Source organism: Bicyclus anynana, chromosome 2 (genome assembly GCF_947172395.1).
Source record: "Bicyclus anynana chromosome 2, ilBicAnyn1.1, whole genome shotgun sequence".
Lineage (NCBI taxonomy): Eukaryota > Metazoa > Arthropoda > Insecta > Lepidoptera > Nymphalidae > Bicyclus > Bicyclus anynana.
The window spans coordinates 7570710-7591860 of record NC_069084.1 but is presented as its reverse complement, the minus strand read 5'-3'; positions in this window follow the sequence as shown (position 1 = coordinate 7591860).

Genomic DNA, 21151 nt, shown 5'->3' with positions numbered 1-21151 from the left:
AGACTTCACACACACAGAGAATCAAGAAAAATCTCTGCTATGTAGGTTTCCTCACGATATTTTCCTTCGCCGTTTGAGACACGTGATATTTAATTTCTTAATATGCACACAACTGAAAAGTTGGAGATCTAATAGTTATCTAAAAATAATGTTAAGTATGTATTGACAGATAACATACAGTCGAACGTAGAACCTCCTCCTTTTTGGAAGTCGGTTAAAAATAGGCTTGTTTAAGAGTGCCGCATTATTCGGAAAGTACAGCTCGCTGGGTATCTCATTCAATAACGTATTGTGCCCATAGCTCTACAAAACAATGCACGCCCAGTACAGCGCTTAACCGCTTCAGCTGACGTTCCGGCATTCTGCGTTCCGGACTGAATTGTTCGTCAAACCGATCTCAAAACGAAAATACAGAGAATAGTTTACTTTACGAGTATTTAGAGAGCCTTAATGGCTTCATGAACCACGGCATTTAAAACCGATAGGTCTTAGTATGCGATAACCAATGCAATATTCGCTTAGTTGTATAGAAGATATCATACTTAGGCTGTAAAAAAATATATGATTAATATTTAAAAAAATAAAGAAAATCTGACTAAACTAAAATTTTAATACTTCCATTGTTAAGAAGTCGGAGTCGGAGTGTTGTTTTTTTTTTAATTTATACCCTACATATTTATGAACACTTGGGTTATTAAGACAAATCTAACGATATCTTAATTACGTAAATCCGTTCAGTGGTTTGGAAGAGAGGTAATAAAGAATATTAAATACACATTTTATACATACTAATACATACATACAAGGTACGCGCAAAAAAAACATAACCTTTCTTGCAGTCGGGTAAAAATAGGCTAAGGATTTTTTCAAGAAACAAAAGACAATTCTTGAGTTTAGATTTAGCTAGCAGCAGCTAGTAAGTGTTAATATACGAGTATTAGGTAGAAGTAAGAGCAGTGATAGCCCAGTGGATATGACCTCTGCCTCCGATTCCGGAGGGCGTGGGTTCGAATCCGGTTCGGGGCATGCATCTCCAACTTTTCAGTTGTGTGCATTTTATGAAATTAAATATCACGTGTCTCAATCGGTGAAGGAAAACATCGCGAGGGAACCTGCATACCAGAGAATTATCTTCATTCTCTGCGTGTGTGAAGTCTGCCAATCCGCATTGGGCCAGCGAGGTGGACTATTGGCCTAACCCCTCTCATTCTGAGAGGAGACTCGAGCTCAGCAGTGAGCCGAATATGGGTTGATGACGACGATTAGGTAGAATAACGTGGTCAAAATTAATTACCAATATTTTCAACTTTAATTTGTTATTGTAGAACAGTGTGCTTCGTGCAATATTTACACTACATAATACGAAACAAAATTTTGCATATTTAGGTACAAAGTTCGCACGTTAAAGGTAGATTGGCAATATGCACTCGAAACGTGTACCTGAAAGTAGTCCACAGCTAAAAACAATATCAGTGTCATTAGCAGTGTCGTCGTCGCACCGAGGGCGCTATCGGTCGGACGCATGCGGGCCGACAGATACTCCGTGCGATATCGCAACAAACGAGTTAATGCGCATTTGCACTGCCAGTTTACTCGCTCGACTATTTAACTAGTATCACAGCTAAAAACAATATCATGGGCCTGTGACAGTTGTGATTGCTGTACCAGAACTACTGGCAACTGTGACATTGAGCAGGGCATGTGCCACGCTGAAATCTGCGTTACGTAGCAGATTTCTTTACTCTCGAATACGATATTTTGTCATTAGCGTTTTCTTTAGTTGAAATTATACTGTAATTTGTGAAAAATACATATAATAATAGAATTCTGGTGAAAGTTTTAATTTTACTATGTACTCCATGATTAAGCAGCTTGATCATGTGTCTGTTTTGATGTTCACCTTTTGAAATATTGGCTAACAAAAGCTTATCTTTTAAATGCAAGATAAAACTTTATAACGCACCTATGATCTAGTAATATTGTGTGAAACATAAATTGGTATTTTTTTAACTTAAATCTTAAAGTAGCAACACAACAAAATCTTTCGGATTTAATATAAAGAAACAACAACAAATTCTCGAAAAAGCCCCTAACTTAGAATCAAAGTCAAGTAACATGACCAAGTTGTTGATAAGAGAACGCAGCACGGTTTAGAAACAACATGTTATCTAGCTAGCGCGGTCGAGCGTTGAATTTCCAGAGGTGCCGCTAACCAATTGGAAATGCTTGGCTGTTGGAGTGCTGCGTTATATACGGACGTACGTTTCTCATTTGCTATCACGTGATAGCAGATGCATGAATACTCACTTATTTAGCATGTATCACAAACGTTGCCTATACAATTATAAAGTCTCACTGTGCATCCGAAAGCAATATAGTTTAAACTTGAAGTGTTTATCCCAACATGTGATTTGAAGGTTAGTAGGTATGATATTACATAGATCAGTGGCGCACACAAGGTTTTTAACTAGAGTAGTTAATTAGTCATTTATTAGGCAATAGCAGACGACCCGTGGTTTCTTCCTTGTATAAACTTCCTTCCTTGAAAACGGGGAGAAATAAAAGATACTATACACATATACAACCTCACCAACATTTTATTATAATAAATAAATAAATAAATCATTTATTTATTCCATATTTACATTTCAAATGTTGTTAGTAGTTTGTTAGCAAGTTTTCTTAAATCATGTTAGTAATATTAGTTAGTATGTTCTATTTAAATATGGAACCCTGAAAGGATAAAGGCCTCTTCCATAACTCCCTGTTTTCATAATATAACTCTATATTAGTATAGTTAGTTTGATTCAATGAGTTTTCAGATTAGGCAGTGCGATTTTACATTTACAAAGATTGCACCACTGATAGGTATAGACAGCAAAGCCCATATCAGAGCAGCCGTGAAAATAAACCGAAAAACTAAGTAGCAATATATTTAAATGTTTATTTACAAAGCCCCCACAAAAGGCCATGTTAAAAATGTCACAGCAACTGATCCATAGGATTGCAAAGTACGTACGTCACAAAGGGAATTTACCCGCTTATTAAAGTCGGACATGAATGTTCAAGCGACAGTCATACGGCACAAAGCGCGCTAATTGGAAGCTGCGCGGGCAAGCGAACGGTCAACACGGGGAGTACACTGCAGGCCAAATAAATAGTAACATTTTACCTCATTATTAAATATTTTCGCAGAGACCTCGTTAACCAAAATAAATGTTAAGGACACCGACACTATAAAGTATTTTAAATATACATACAATATACATATAACAGGCCTACAAAATTAACGAATTATTTTTCTACATAGAAAAGAATGAATAAAATGTATCAGCTGGAGGAGGCCTATACCCAGTGAGGGATTCTTAACATAATTATTAACTACTATACTAATATACGTAACGAATATAACTTTCTAACACTTATTTAAGAACAAACAATTGTAAAAAAAGAAAAAAATATAAACGCAATTTTGTTAAATATTAATAAACTAATTCACTAACACAAATAGTAGGTATAGTTTAAATAAGCTTAAAATAACTATGTAATTTTTTTTTTTAATTTTTCTCTCATTTATTTATTACTTCTTTTTTTTTTAATTTTTAACAATATAAGTATAAAATACAAAACATTATTAAAAATTTATAAAAAAAAAATTCACCCTCCCGCTGCGGGACATTTGAGTGTCCAAGCAACCGGTGGTCAGGGCTCCAGAGTGAGAAACCTCCTCACAATACGCGCCGTCTCAAGAATCACTGCCTTTTGTATCCGACTCTTGATCCAACAGTTAAGCGAAAGCTTCTTAAGGTGTTGGTCGAAGCTTTTCGCTATAAGACCATTGACTGAAACAACTGTCGGAACAATAATAGTTGACTCAACATTCCACATGGCGGTAATCTCGTGAGCAAGGTCCAAGTATTTTGATACTTTTTCCTTTTCGGCTTTAACCAGATTATCGTCATGTGGAACAGTAATATCAACAATTATTGCACGACGCACTGACCGATCGACTAGCACTATATCAGGTCTATTGGCTACAATATACCTGTCAGTGATAATCGTTCGGTCCCAGTAGAGCAATGCACTGCTATTTTCAAGAACTGACGCTGGGTCGTACCTATAGTAAGGCATCTCAAAATCGATAAGGCCATATTGAAGAGCAAGCTGTTGGTGGATTATCTTGGCTACTTGATTATGTCTGTGCAAGTATTCGTAATTTATTGTTAAGAAGTAATAAAGGCTTTGATATTGATTTACATAGGTACATCGCATGATTTAGTAATCGTTTTATTTATTTATCAAATGAATCTCGTGTCACAGTGTTTATGATCGCACTACTCCAAAACGGATCCACAATGCTCCTGTTAAAGTTCAAGTTAAAAATGTCACAGCAACTGATCCATAGGATTGCAAAGTACGTACGTCACAAAGAGAATTTACCCGCTTATTAAAGTCGGACATGAATGTTCAAGCGACAGTCATACGGCACAAAGCGCGCTAATTGGAAACTGCGCGGGCAAGCGAACGGTCAACACGGGGAGTACACTGCAGGCCAAATAAATAGTAACATTTTATTTATCTTCGAAACCTCATGTTAAATATTTTCGTAGAGACTTCGTTAACCAAAATAAATGTTAAGGATACCAGCTCTTTAAATTACATGCAACGTACAGTGCATAATTTAGTTTATATTATAACGGCTGACTAAGTATATAATCGTAGCTGATATTATTAATATTATATTGAATATTCACAATGTGATCACTTAAAATTCATGAGGTTTTTACCCTAAAGTCCGTTGAATTTATCATAAGTTTATGTTTAAAAAGTAATAGACAGTGGTCTAAATTTAAATTGAGCTATCTGTTTACTTTGTAAAAGTTCGTAGTAAACTAATTAATTTATTTTACTAATCTTCGTGAAACAATTGCAAATAACCCTTTATATACAAAATACGTTCCACTATATAAGCAGAACACTTTCAGGTAATGTTTATTTTTGTCTCTTTATTAATTGATCATCGTAGAGATTTGACTCTACGCTCTCTCGGCTCTGCAATTTATTTGAACCTGAGTGTAGAAAGTGTACACTATGACCTACTTTTTCTATTCACAAAGAATCCTTTTCAGTGCCGAATACTAGATTCCTATTCCAACAATAGACAACTGTTTTCATACTTTTTACTCCTAAACGGTATAATTGTATAATGAGATTCATCCTTTTGTTTTTGAAGAGAAAAGCGTTTTGAAAGCTTGCATTTTCTAGTGAACAGTTTGAAATTTTACTGTTAAATCTACGACAGTTTTATGGTTAATCCTCTACATTTTATCATATTTTGTTAACTATAATCCTCCCGACTGTTGATTCCGCTCTATCCAGTCAAAGTGAATCTTTGACGTAAGTTAGCTACTTAATAAAATTAACATCAAATCAATAACAACCGCATTTTCCATATTCCGTAAAGCCTATTGTTGTTGTTTGTCCTCACAATGTCAACTGAGAATTGTCATCTCATTTGGCTGGTAGGTGGCTTCGGCCTTGGCTAGTTGCACCCTACCGGCAAAGATGTACTGATAAGCGATTTAGCTTTCCGGCACGATGTCGTATAGCAACCGAAAGGGGTTTGGATTTTCATAAAAATATTTTGTCTGTCTGTTTATGTGGACTAATTTCTGTAAAGATTGAACAGATTTTAATAGGGCTTTTACTAGAATTCAGAAGAGGCTTAGTGAGCAACATATATACTTTTTATCCTTGAAAAATCCGCCCTGCGTCATTTGTGGAAAACTGAATTTGACGTGGACGAATTCGCAGGATAAATAAAGATACATTATACATATAGGAAGCAACATGATCGACTAACATGTAAAGAAGAAGAAGAAGAAGAAGAAATACTTTATTGCACACAAAAATACAATTATATAAAAAAAAACAATAATAATTTAAACTTAGCATGCAAAGACGGCTTTAAAGAACCTAAACCACACCAGGTATGTAATATTTTGGTCCTCTTATTTCTTATGGTTTGGATAAGTAGACTTTAAAATCCAATGTAATTTGGCCTAGCGCCAGGATTTCGCGTCTGCAAGGGAAAAATGGGATTTTTTACCGAATGTGCACTCTTTGAATGACTTTTTGCGATACAGGCAAAAGACAACAGTGTTAAAAATTTCATCATCATCTTCACTCATAGGCTTAGTAGATAATATGAAGACGAATCGCACCCACCATCACCATTGTCTGTCGTTTTTAAGGGGGACGAATATAAATTTTATTGTCCTTAGTCCTTACACTACACACAATTATAAATTTATGCCGGTTTCCTCACGATGTTTTTCCTTCACCGTTTGAGACACGTGGTGTTTAATTTCTTAAAATGCAAAAGTTGGAGGTGCATTCCCCGGACCGGATTTGAGCCTACGCACTCCGAATCAAAGGTAGAGGTCATATCCACTGGGCTATCACGTCATTCTAACCTCTACAACCCTTTAATGATTCTTAATAAAGGGATGTAGAGATCAAGTCTGATCCTATAGTATTTGTTTAATTTGGCAATGTTTTGAGGTACGAAACAAAAATAATTGAATTAGGCAATCCTACTAACTTATTAATATTTCTTTTTATTAGTTTACTCAAAAACAAGTTAAACCAAAACACGATGGTTATGAAAAATGCCGGAAGATGTTGAACATAACTACAAACAAGTTTTTCAACGCAGAATCTTTTTTCAAAATCAAGTATTCCCCTTTCCTATCCAGCCAAGCGTAAACCTTGCACAAGAGCTTAGCTCGTGAGCCCGGTTAAAATAAGCCAAAAAGGATTTTCAGTCCGGATGTCCTATAATATTTCGGATTTAAATTCTTTTGTGCTCTGTTTGTATAGCGGCGTGGAAACAAGCTTTTATGAATCGTCTTTCTTTTTTAAATGCCAGCAACTTATTACGATATGGATCAATACAAATGGTATAGCTGCAGTTTCCCTTGAGTTTATATGAAAAAAGAAAGGTAGTTATGACTTAAAAAGAGAGAAAAATAATAATTTTACAATACATTAAGAAAAAGAAAAACTATTTTACAAACCAACTGTTTATTTTACTTTGTAATGCTTTTGTTATGTTAATGTAGGTATGGGTTAAAACCGTATGGGTTAAAACACGCTATGTGATATTATACGTATGATACGAGTATTCAGCGTAGCGTGCCAGTTTAAGCCATATACACTAACAGGACCAGTGATGTGCATAAGGTTGTCGATCAGGGTACGCACTAGTGAGACAATTTAACCAAACTGGGAAAATATGCATTGGGCATTAACATATCTTTTGTTAGGTTATGCAGTGCTTTGTGCATGTATGAAGTGCACGCAACTAAACAAAATAAGTTCTGACGTACTTCCAGCAGGCTTATTCATTATCTTTGAAATTGAGAAAAATTTTGTAATAATGCCATCCAGTGTTTACTGGTGGATATCATACAGTGGGTAAATGACATTTTGTCAATGGTTGATAATAATGACCCAAATAGTGAATAGGCCAGCTGACGTTCGATTGGTCTCCTGCATAAGAATATAGCACAATCACTCTGATCTGATGATAATGTTTCGAGTAATTATTCCTATGGCACATAGCTGATGTCAAATTAATATTAATCACTCAAGATGTAAGCATCTTAGGCAGTGGAATACACAATGGCGTGTACTTCATATACATAAAAATGCACTGCTTACCCTGACTAACCTGGATTAGAGAAGGAATTTTAAAGTTTCTATAATTTGTATCTATAATGCCTACCATGGTTGAAAACTTTATGCACACCACTGAGTATGTACAAGGTTTTTCTAACTAAGATAGACAATATAATTATGTATTACACAAACAACAAATTGTACGGAAATGAAAATACCTTCTCCTTTAAATGAAGGTTCTTCAATGTATGTACTCATGAGCTGACGCCGCGTGGTTTTACCCGCGTGGTTCCTGTACCCATAAGAATACAGGGATAATATATAGCCTATACCCTTCCTCAATAAATGGGCCATCTAACACAGAAAGAATTTTTTAAATCGGACCAGTACTTTCTAAGATTAGCGCGTTCAATCAAATAAACAAACAAATTCTTCAGCTTTATAATATTAGTATAGATTAGAGTTTTTGGGGGAAGACATTTTCGCACTAGAATACTATCGAACTGATATCCGAAAATTCACCCGGCATTTGTACTCAAAATTATAAATAGATACGTATGCAAATAATGATGCACTTTTTTGGTATAATTTTCCAGTTTTTCCGTTTCGAGCGCGACAAACGCTGGCGCGCGGCCAAATGGCATTGGTTTTAAAAATTCAACTTGTCCAAAGCATGTGTGGGGAATTGATGGGTGCATCAATATTACAGTGTCCGGGAAACTGGCGGATGATTCCATTTGCGGTGATATACGCTCCACATGAAGATGTTTGGTCTTCCATTGTCATGTCGATTCAACTGAATGTAGTTTTTTTTATCTCATAACTGAGTCTGAGCCGTGATAGCCCAGTGGATATGACCTCTGCCTCCGATTCCGGAGGGTGGGGGTTCGAATCCGGTCCGGGGCATGCACCTCCAACTTTTCAGTTGTGTGCATTTTAAGAAATTAAATATCACGTGTCCCAAACGGTGAAGGAAAACATCGTGAGGAAACCTGCATACCAGAGAATTATCTTGATTCTCTGCGTGTGTGAAGTCTGCCAATCCGCATTGGGCCAGCGTGGTGGACTATTGGCCTAACCCCTCTCATTCTGAGAGGAGACTCGAGCTCAGCAGTGAGCCGAATATGGGTTGATGACGGTAACTGAGTCTAAGAGAGTCGCCGGGCCATCATTGTTTATTTTTGTATGTGGGTATACTTGCTATTCTTTATCTGCCCACCACAAGAACAAAAATGAGTTAAAAGATGACAATGATATTGAGAGAGAAAAGAGGGCCCTCTCGATACGTTGCAATATACTGGCGCGTAGATTCAGCAAGTATTCAAAATAAGTTAAAGTACTCTATTTAATGCGTACTGCCAATGTTTCTATACGTGCCACCTATGGACAAACTTTCTAAGAAAGTCTTACACTGCAATATGTGTTCAGTACAACAACGCGCTCCGTATACTTATGGGTCTCCCGCGGTGTTGCAGTGCTTCTATCATGTTTGCCGAATCGAGGGTGCCCGACTTCTATTGTATTGTTAGATCAGTAGATTACGTACAGCATCTTTTTTCTAACAATGCTATACTCAGACTCGTCTGTGAAGATATGCACAATCCAATTTTCTCCTATTGGCTACCAAGACATTAATAGAAAATGATTTTGATCCTTGTGATCTGTTTTGACATCTGGAATTGAGTTTACTGACCATTCCAGTTAGACGTAAATTCCTAGAACAATGTTTTTAAGTACACTTACTTAAAAACATTGTTCTAGGAATTTACGTATATATTAATAAGTTTTCACAAATATGCATATTTTTGTATTTGGGTTTTTGCCTGTCAATAAAAAATATCATTATTATTATTAAAAACATGAGAGATTGAAACATAATATGAAGGGATTAATATACAAAAGGAGCCTTATCACTAAATAGCGATTTTTCAACGCAACCTTTCATTCATTTTCCTATGTCTATTAATGTATGGCTAATTTCATATTCCTGTAACCGTTGTATCGTTTCGAGGTAGCATCGTTGGTAAGAGACACGATTGCGAACCTCACGGATGATCAACAACTTTCGTCTGTATGTGCATTTTGTTGGGACTTTCACTGGAAGATAGAGAAGGTTATTGAACAACATCTAGGCTAGTTTTAATTTTAAAACTTAAAAATAAAATTTATTTGGTAAACTGAATTTCACGTAAACGAAGTCGCGGGCATTCACTAATCATGAAATAAAATAATGGCGGCTTTAAATAAATCTAACTCCTAAAGCTGTTACCATTAAATAGCCAGGACCAAAACAACCGCCGTGGTCAATGAATCCTAAATTGGGAAATTCCAATTAACCACTCTATATATATGCGTAACAAATTGAGTTTGTATCGAAATGAATATTTAAATACACTTTATTACAGTAACATTTACATTCCCTATTATATGAATTACCAGCTGACGCTCGCGACTTCATCGTTGAAATTAGGTTTTTATTATACAATGGGAACTCTTTGGTTAAAATCAATCTTTGAAACGAGTTGTATGATTTTGTACTAAAATTTAAGCCCAATCGGCGCAGAACTTTCAAGTTTTTCAAACATACACACACAAGTCGTAAGTTGAACCGTGATAGCCCGGTGGATATGCCCTCTGCCTCCAATTTCGGAGAGCGTAGGTTCGAATCCGATCTGGGGCATGGAGCTATTTTCATTTTTAGTAAAGGAAGTAATATTTTTTATTTTATTTTTATATAATAATAATTCAAGGCACTGCATTCCATTCCTCTTTTAAAAGAAAAGTGCTTTTATTAAATCTCTATGTCAAAGCACTCGACAGTGCGAGCTTAAAGTCTCGGAAGCTCTGAGTGAGGCATTAATAATGCAACACTAGCAGTTGATCTAGATTATCTGGTCTCCTTGATGTACTAATAAAACGTGTTGTTATAGAAAAATGGTTATATTCTATACATTTCATAGAATTTCATAAGAATACGTCTTTCTATAGTAGCTCACATAATTAATAGTATTGTACCAATATTGGACTATTGGAATATTGTTTTCAATGGGTATATTCCAGGAACCGTGGAGCATACAATTGATTACTATCAAGTTAATTTTCCGTAAGTAGCTTCATCTTGATGAGACGTTCGACTTTTATATTTACGAAAATTCTTGATTCTGGTAGCTAACTGGCTTACCACATAATAAAAAGAAAATTGTTGAGCGTCGGAACGATATAATGTACAACGCAATTTGTAGGACATTGTAGCTGTTAAGTGAATTGTTTAATTCTAAGTTATGAATTGAAAAAAAAAATTAAATGTTATTTAAGCTATGCAACTTTTTCTTTCTAGGTATGTAGTGGTAGGTCTTTTCTTGTTTTAAATAAAATATTAATTTGATTCCCCACTCTGGTCAAAATAGAAATTCCTAATAATTTCTATAGTTTAGTGTAGGAGGTAATCTTTGAATCTACAGATTTTGAAAATGTTTTACAACTAGAAAGCTGCGTTATTTGTTATAGGGCTATATTTTATTCCCGTATGCTTACGGGAACGCAACTACGCGGGTAAAACCGCATGGCGTCTGAGTACTATTATAAAGAGGAAAAATTTGTCTGTTTCATTATTTGCTTGCACTGAATAGTCTTTGAAACTACTAAACCACCTTTTCTTTCACTGTTGGGAAGTTACACTATCCCCGAGTGCTACCGGCCTTATTTTATTCCCGTACCTAATGAGAATCACGCAGTGTCTTCTAGTATTACATAAAATTGAACCGCAATATACACATTGCATTCTTTAAATTATTTGTTCCAATCGGGATTTAGTTACTCGCTTTATCATCAATAATATCTGTATTAGAGCGAATTATTCATGAATTCATTCCCGAATTTAATGATTTTATTTGTAAACCCTAACGTTTTCAAATTAAAGGCGAGTTTCCTTTAAGAGTAATTTGAAATTAAAAGCCAGAACGTGGTCGCAATGCAAACTTTAGGTTTTCGTGCGGATATGTTAGTCCTTATATCGGGGGGTAAAGGTCGATAGTTGCTTGTTTCAGCGTTGTCCTCGAATCCAGTGGAGCGGAGAATAACCGGGAACGCTTGCTGTAAGTGTAAGCCGCAATCTGCCGATATTCAGGTGTTCTATGCTAATGCAGTATGGAAAGGACGCCCTATTAAAATTCATGAAAAATCTCTTAAAATCACACTACTTGTTTGATGAATAATTGATTGATAATAAGATAATTTAAATATTACGATAGTTTTCATTAAAATAACTCATAAGCGACCATATTCGAAATGATTTACACAATATAGGCATTTAATATTTTCAAATATCTACTTTTTAAAGTTTTATTAGAAGCATATACCTATAATTATCATCTAAAAATATTAATAACTTAATTTAGTATTCCTATTTACTGATTTATCTATTAAGTACTATATTAATCAACTCATTGATTATTTACTGAAAACCTTAACTTTTAGGTCAGACCATAATTAAAATTTTAAAATAATGGTTTTATTTTTAACCGACTTCCAAAAAGGAGGAGGTTCTACGTTCGGCTGTATGTATGTTTTTTTTTCTATTTAATATTTACCAACAATAGAACCTGCATACCAAAGGAAGAGATGATAGGATACACTTTAATTCATCCATACTGTTCAGTTGCAAACTCAAATTATTCTAAATACTAAGCTTATAACCTCGCATATTTTCAATCGCTTTAAGTTTTATATTATCTTTTTACCTGGCATATTAAATATTCATCCAATATTTACCAAAACACCCAACAAATCAAAACCATAATAAAGTATTACAATCATTATAAAATGCAAGATTTACTAATTCTGTTTCCACTGAATTCTGTTAAGATGTATTGTGAAAAGTCAGTCAATTACATTTCTATTTTTATAAAAACTAAGTTCTTATAACCTCGAATATTTTCTTTGAGTTTTATATCTTTGTTATTCTTCTTCCCTCGCACATTAAATATTCATCCAATATTTACCAAAACACTCAACAAATCCCCAACACAATAAAGTGAGGGACATGATAAAATACACTTTTTACTATTCCGCTCACAATGTCCATCTCCACACAAAGCGTCCCCTTATCTGAATTTTAGCAGATCTCACGGTGAAATATCGGGGCCGTGCGCCGAATATAAAAGAGCTGGCAGCCCTAGCATTAGCATATCGTTTGACGTTTCAAAGGCAATTTTATTGGCATTGTTATCGACCGCTCGCAATGGAATTTAAACAACCTATTAGGGTTGCGAAAAGTGATTTTTGCGCGAATTTGCGAGGTGTTTATTAAATGACACCGTTGCCTTTATAACGAGATTATATTGCGTTATATTTTATTTTATAAGAGTTCTGTTAACGTTGGTATATTTTTAATGGAAATGGGCGACGGTAATGTTTATACTTGTCTCTTTATTTTATGTGAATATCTTATGTGTTTACGTTATAGTTTCTAATTAAATTTTTATTCTTTGAAGTGTGTTTTAAACTGTTAGTTAATGGTTTAAGAAAAATTTATTTCAAAGTCACAATGACCCGCGGTTTCAACCGCGTAAATCCCATTTATAAGGATAAATTGGTAAAAACTGTACCCTATTTGCTTTTCCAGAATATAGACTATAGCTGTGCCAAATTTAATCTAGATCTGTACTACCACTTTGGAAGTAAAAAGGATTTCGTTTATATAATAAATATAGATAACTAGCTGACTCGGCAAACTTTGATTTTCCTTACCTATAAATTTTGGGGTGGGTCACCCTTATCATTTAGGGGTATGAAAAATAGATGTTGGCTGATTCTCAGATCTATCCGATATGCGCACAAAATTTCATAAAAATCGGTCTAGCCGTTTCGGTGGAGTTTGGTAGCAAACACCGCGAGACACGAGAATTTTATACATTAGATTTCCTATACTTACGTAGCTTAATAAAATGATAACTTAATTAATGAAATTTCGAATTTAATGCCATAATTAACAACATTTGGTTATGCATGCAAAAAAAGATTAATCTCGTAGAGCTTTAAAAGTTATACCGTGGTTTTCTCAAAAAAAAAAAAATTAAATACAATTCCGCGCTACAATAAAATATCCGCAGTAGGTAGTATCAGTACGGAACCAACCATGCGTGCGACCGTGTGCACGATACGGGAGCGTCAGTTTTTGTCAGCTTCAGATTGCTTTTATCAAGAGAATTTTGGAAAATATTTGAATACGAAATTAACTTTTGCCATTTTTTCTTTTTAAAAAACGATATTTTGTCATATCTTTTAAATTTGACATGATGTATTCCTAGTACCTAAGTGCGGTAACAATTCATTGGGTAATCTATACTAATACTATAAAGCTAAAGAGTTCGTTTGTTTGTTGCAACGCTCAGGAACAACTGGAACTATAGTAAATAGATTACACGCGGGTGAAATCGCGTGGCGTCGACTAGTTTGTTAAACATATAGTTTTAAAATTCAATGGGACAATTTGGATTATGTGAAGATTTTTTTTAGGGTAAGTTAAGGTAATAAATTTGACCAATATACCCACTCCCCTCCAACTAGTCGGGAAAGACTGTACTAGGAATGGATAGGACAATAGACCAACGGGACGGGGATCAAATCACAACCCCTCGGTGATAAGTCCGACCGCTCTTACCGTTGATCTATTGAAGTTCAAATGACTGCTGCCAAGCAACATTGTCATTTGATTAAGAGTCAGGTTGACTTTGTGTAGAGTGGAATGGATATATCGTCATCATCAAAGTGTCTTGAATGGCCTGCTGCAGACTAGGCCGTCCTAGTTCCTATTATAAGAGAGGGTTTAGATCTAAGGCCCAAAACTCTGCTTCAAATAAGGTTGATGGACTTAGAGTTGGCTCTGGTGCAATTGCTAGTGCTGTGAGTTGTGTCCGGGCTAATCTTTGGAAGGTTTAGCTATATGATTTGAAGGCAGTCTATTGTTTTCTGACAGATCTGAAGATCTTTCATTGAGATCTGAGGGATATTTTACTGACGGCCTCCGTGGCGCAGTGGTATGCGCGGTGGATTTACAAGACGGAGGTCCTGGGTTCGATCCCCGGCTCGGCAGATTGAGATTTTCTTAATTTGTCCAGGTCTGGCTGGTGGGAGGCTTCGGCCGTGGCTAGTTACCACCCTTCCGGCAAAGACGTACCGCCAAGCGATTTAGCGTTCCGGTACGATGCCGTGTAGAAATCGTAAGGGGTGTGGATTTTCATCCTCCTCCTAACAAGTTAGCCCGCTTCCATCTTAGACTGCATCATCACTTACCATCAGGTTAGATTGTAGTCAAGGGCTAACTTGTAAAAGAATAAAAAAAAAGAAAAACTGATTTTTTTGAATGAATTGGAACTTACTTCGTTTAAATTTAAATTGTTGTAATCTGGGCATAGCTGGGACGGGCTGCTAGTCAAAAATAAGATCATCGTGTGGTCAAAATTACACTATGTGATCTCATATTACAATCGACGAGGCAACATAAAAACTTTAAAATATAATACCTCGCCCGAATAAAATACCAGTTTCATACGTGGCCGGCGAAACGTAAAATCGTATGTGAAATAGTTTGAACGCAAATTTTTGTCATTTCAGAATTATTTTTATCGTGCCATATCTATCTGACCGAATATCACCGTTTCCAGAATGAAAAGGTGAAATAAACGGATGCCTTTAATTTTATTTCTATTATGCAATTTTCGGTAAAATATTTGTAAAATAACTCGTTTACGGGAAACATATTTTAACGTAGATTTTTTTACAGTAGGCAATTTTTATGGCCTATATATTATATAGTGATAGCCCACTGGATATGACCTCTGCCCCCAACTCCGGAGGGTGTGGGTTCGAATCCGGTCCGGAACATGCACCTCCAACTTTTAATTTGTGTGCATTTTAAGAAATTAAATATCACTTGTCTCCAACGGTGAAAGAAAACATCGTGAGGAAACCTGCACGCCAGAGAATTTCTTAATTCTCTGCGTGTGTTAAGTCTGCCAATCCGCATTAGGCCAGCGTGGTAGACTATTGGCCAACCCCTCTCATGCTGAGAGGAGACTCGAGTTCAGCAGTGAGCCGTATACGGGTTGATAACGACGAATTTCTATAGTAGGTAAATTTGGGAAGAAGAGGAAAATCCTATTTTTTGATATGATTTGGCTGAAATTTGGAATGGAAATAGATCTTACTCTAGAGTCTTGAATAACACGTGGGCTACTCTTTATTCCAAAAAATCCATGGTTTCCCGAGATTGGCAAAAAACAGATGGACAGAATCGCGGCGTGAAAGAGTGCCATCATACCATCATATGGTATGATGGTACTCTTTCACGCCGCGATTACTGAACCGAATTAACTCAAATTGAAAATAGATATAGATTATAGCCTGAATTAATACGCATACTACTTTTTATCCAGAAATAAATCATAGTTCCCACTTAATTCCACGCGGACGAAGTCGCGGGTGTTCGCTAGTTTTCCAAAAAGTAAAGTGAACATTGAATACTGATGATCATGTCCACTTTACTTTGAAGAAAATTGAAGAAAAAAAAGTTACATTTCAAAAGTGCTTGTAAAGCTAAATCTAATTAAAATAAATAAACTTTGACTTCGAGCCTAAATATTAATTGTTCTGAAAATTAATAACCACACCAAGTAAGTCATATTATGTCACCTTTTTTTATTTTTTACAAATTATCCCTTGACTACAATCACACCCGATGGTGAGTGATGATGCAGTCGAAGATGGAAGCGGGCTAACTTGTTAGGAGGAGGATGAAAATCCACACCCCTTTTAGGTTTCCACACGACATTGTACTGGAACCCTGGAAGCCTCCTACCAGCCAAAAGCCACTAACGACAAGGATTTTTCCTAGAAACAAAAATCACTAGCCATTGCTTTTTTAAATAGGTTCGAGCCAACCACATCTCTTGTTGTGTAATTATTTATGGGTTACTTGGGATAGGCGGGGAGAGTGACTTGTTTGGAAAAGGGGAGTGTTAGATATATGTTAAAGGCGCCTTTAACCCTACACACATCGTTCACAAGTGCCTGACTTCACTCAAGGTCATTCTCAGCCATTTTTGTTCTTATTTTGGTTACAGTTTAAATTGGTAATTAAGGTGTCCTGACAAATGTTGTGAATCATAACCTTTGTTCAACATTAGTTTTCTTATTTTTGTAATCACCTCTGAGTCTGCTAAAACAATGTAGAAGTTTTCCCAAGTGTTGGTAGGTACTAGAGATCGGACCTTGAATATTTAGACAAGCGAAGTAATAACATTTCAAAACTAATAAAGCATTCACAAACTCAAAGTAAACAAATAAGTTTGTAATGAAGGTTCAGTGGATCAACTATAAAGTGTCCAGGTGACGAGCTTCAGTCTGTGGCAACTAGGAACTCGTCTCAAACGACATCTGCCGTCCTCATTATGTGAATTATGGATGAGTCAAGGCAAGACTCGTAACGACATGCAGATTAAGCCACGATACCCCGAAACATGAGAGAAATGTCTGTGTGGATAGGGTAATTGCGTTTTGCTTGTATAACGACACTGTTGTGTAAACGAAGCATTGTTGTTTATTGGAGGACATTAAGGATTCAGCTAGATTCACATACTTACTGAAGGACAGAAGGCCAATGCATTAACTTTGACGTATATTATTTTACATATTCAAAATTGAGATTATTTAGTACCTACTTAGCAAATGTAATCCGATGACTACTTACAACCCTTCGTAGATATCATACAATTGGAAGATGACATTTTTCAATTGATTTGATGTTTATTTTAATAAGTTGTTAATAAAGACCAAATTAGTGAATAGGGTACTTAGCCAGTTATTTAATTTGTAAATGGTTAAAGTTTTTAATCTATACCAATATTAGAGGTAGAGTTTGTTGTGTTGCAGGGGGTAATCTCTAGATCAACTCAACTGATTTTGAAAATTAATTTACCACTAGAGAGCCACGTTATTTGTAAGTGTCATAGGCTATATTTCATACCCGTATACTCAAGAGAACTGGTAGATAATAGAGGGTATTGTGACAGAATTCGGGGATTTATTGCCGCCATGTATTTTACTATTTTTTTTATTGTTATTGTTCATTGGCTATTGTTTATAACTGCAGTTTAATTGCAATGCACGGTATTTACTGCGATGTACCTCTTTTGTATATATTGATAGGATGAACTGTAACACTAAATTTGCATGAACACATTTTGTTCTTTCTTTCGTTACGAGTATTTAAAATGTAACACTAAATCGTAATCAGAACCAAAGGTAAAAAAGGTAAAAAAAGTCCACGCTGGACCAATGCGGATTGGCAGACTTCCTCACGATGGTTTCCTTGACCATTGGAGACACGTGATATTTAATTTGCTAAAATGTACACAACTGAAAAGTTGAAGGTGCATGCCCCGGACCGGATTCGAAAATGAAAGTGCCTCATCCATATAAAAATGTTTTCTTAGTGAAACATGTTTTCACGGTGCTTTCCATTAATTTATTCTACCTACGATCCCGGCTCGGGTTTGAGTTTGACTTAACGTACATTTCCACTATATACTACGTGGACTGACTTTTGCTGAGTTTTCAAAAGTTACTTTTAACTTTAAAGTTAATAAAAGCGAACTCCTGAAATGGAGGACTTGGTATATGAAATTATTAATCATATTTTACCTTAGCTAACTTTTACATTGACAGTTAGAACAAAAATATTAAATTCTTAAAAATTATCAAACGAACATACCAAGTGAAGTTTGATTTTATTGTCTTCGGCGAAGAGATTTAATTATAATATTAAACTTCTGTTGCTAGTTAGTTTGTGTAGTTAATTTTTTTTAAGCTAAATTTTAGTTCTAATTTCCTAGCCTTCGAATGAATTGTTACATTGCAATAATATGGCCAATAGAGTTAATAAGCTAATAATGGAGTCAGAAAGAAAAAAAAGTGTGTTAAGACCTCCAAAACTAAACAAGTTTGGCATAATGTAGGTATTATAAATAACTCAAATTATATTTAGCTTATGTTTGATACTTAATAATTTTAATTAATCTGTCTCTCTCGTAATTATCTTCGAGAACAAATTCTCCAATGATTAAACTCAATCAAGGCGCCTTGACAGTAAAGGGAATTTCTAATAACAAGGGAAACATGGCACTGTACTTACGTATTCCGTCTGTATTATTAATGCCTCCAAGTCTATCTTACTTGCTCTAATAATCTTGTAATTAAAGGACAAATTGAATAACCTCATTAACCACTTTTTGTTCTAGATTTTAAATCTCATAAAGAAATAAACCTTATTGTTTTTTTGTTATTTGTTCTGTGTACTAAATTTATTCATTCACTTTTACACTCATCATCATCATTATCAACTCATATTCGGCTCACTGCTGAGCTCGAGTCTCCTCTCTACAGGTTTCCTCACGATGTTTTCCTTCACCATTTGAGACACGTGATTTTTAATTTCTTAAAATGCACACAACTGAAAAGTTGGAGGTCCATGCCCCGGATTCGAACCCACATTCTCCGGAATCGGAGGCAGAGGTCATATCCACTTAGCTATCACAGCTCTCCTTTTTTTACACTCATTGGGTATAAAATACTTTGCGGACGATACCAGTGATGACCTGCAGTGGTAACGGGTGGGGCACATAGTTTTTTTTTCATATTTTTTTATTGTTTCATATTCATATTATTGTAATGTTACGTATTTTATTGTTTTTATAAAGAATTAAGTAAAACCCCTCTCCGCACGCGGAATGCGTGCAGCAGCGCGACGCGCAGCCGCTTCGCAGTTTGGATCGTGCCGCGATGCAAGAACCAGCTCATGACTAAGGGCCCCGTATGGGTTCGAAACTAGTCGGGCATACTCCGATATACCTAATAATCACGTGAGTTTTAGCCGTGTTTCATAATCAATTAAGTGAAACAGCAAGATTCTTATAAGTCGCTAGATTTCCAGTTTCGTGATCTAAAAAAATTAAGTCTATAGTTATAAAAATAACTTCGTAGGTACATATGTCTCAAATTATGTAACAAATTGATAATTTTTCATAATGATAGTTTTGTCATTGGTGCATATTTACAGGGAGTATTTCCCATATTCTATTCATTTCTATTGGTTAATCTATTATTTAATCAAAGCATCTAATTAATTCAGCAGGTTCGTAAACCACATAGTTATCTTTTTAGTCGTTTCTCCATTTCCACGAGTTAATATATTTCCAAGGGTGTGTTGGACGGTGGCCAAGCCATTCGATTTGCATCTGGATTATTTTTTAATACAGTCTGCTGTACTTTTTATTCAATAACGAAGGAGTGCGACAGTAGGAAGTATTTCATTATTTTCCATTAATTTTAAATCGTCCCCAATTAGATTTTTTTATAAAGAAGTAATAATATAATAAATTAATGCAACTTTTTTATTTGAATTTTTAATAGTGTGATAATTAAAGTAAAATACCTTCATCGTAAGCAGTGTCACATTCGCCGTGATAGTGGAGGGTGTGGGTTCGAATCCGGTCATGGAATGCACCTTCTTTTCCAGTTGTGTGCATTTTAAGAAATTAGATATCACGTGTCTTAAACGGTGAAGGAATAACATCGTGAGGAAACCTGCATACCAGAGAATTTTCTTATTTCTCTGCGTCTGTGAAGTCTGCCGATCCGCATTGGGCCAGCGTGGTGGACTATTGGCCTAACCCCTCTTATACTGAGAGGAGACTCGAGCTCAGCAGTGAGTAGAATAAGGGTTGATAGTGATGATGATGAGTGTCACATAAGTGCGAATGTGAGAATATCTGTTTGTTTGTTCCGCTTTCACAGAAACCATTCAATCAATTTTAAATGTTCTTTATCCAATGTAAAGCTACATTATAAGCAAGTAACGCTGGGTATACTATCCTCTTATTTGCACGGGGCATCCGCTAGTTTAATTATACATTTGAACATTTTTTTTTAATTCTTTATAAGCCAGCCCTTGACTGATAATATGTGATGATGCAATCTAAGATCTAAGATGGAAGCGGGCTAACTTGTTAGGTATAGAATGAAAATCCACACCCATTTCGGTTCCTACAGGATATCGTACCGGAACGCCAAATCGCTTGACGTCTTTGCCGGTAGGGTGGTAACTTATCACGGCTGAAGTGAATTAGTTGGTCCAAGTCTGGCTAGTGGGAGGACCAGCCAGACCTGGACCAATTAATAAAACCTCTATCGGTCCAGCCGGGGATCGAGCCCAGGACCTCCGTCTTGTTATTCCACCGCGCATAAAAACTGCATTTAGCATGATCATAATTTGTAGCAATTAGCATCTAGAGCGAGTTATAAAATTTAATAAGGGCTCGTAACGTTAAGGTTGTTGGTGATTAGGGTGGAACGACGTCATTAGCCAAAGTTTGGGACCCATGTTTTGTTTCGAATGACTTTGTAATGACCG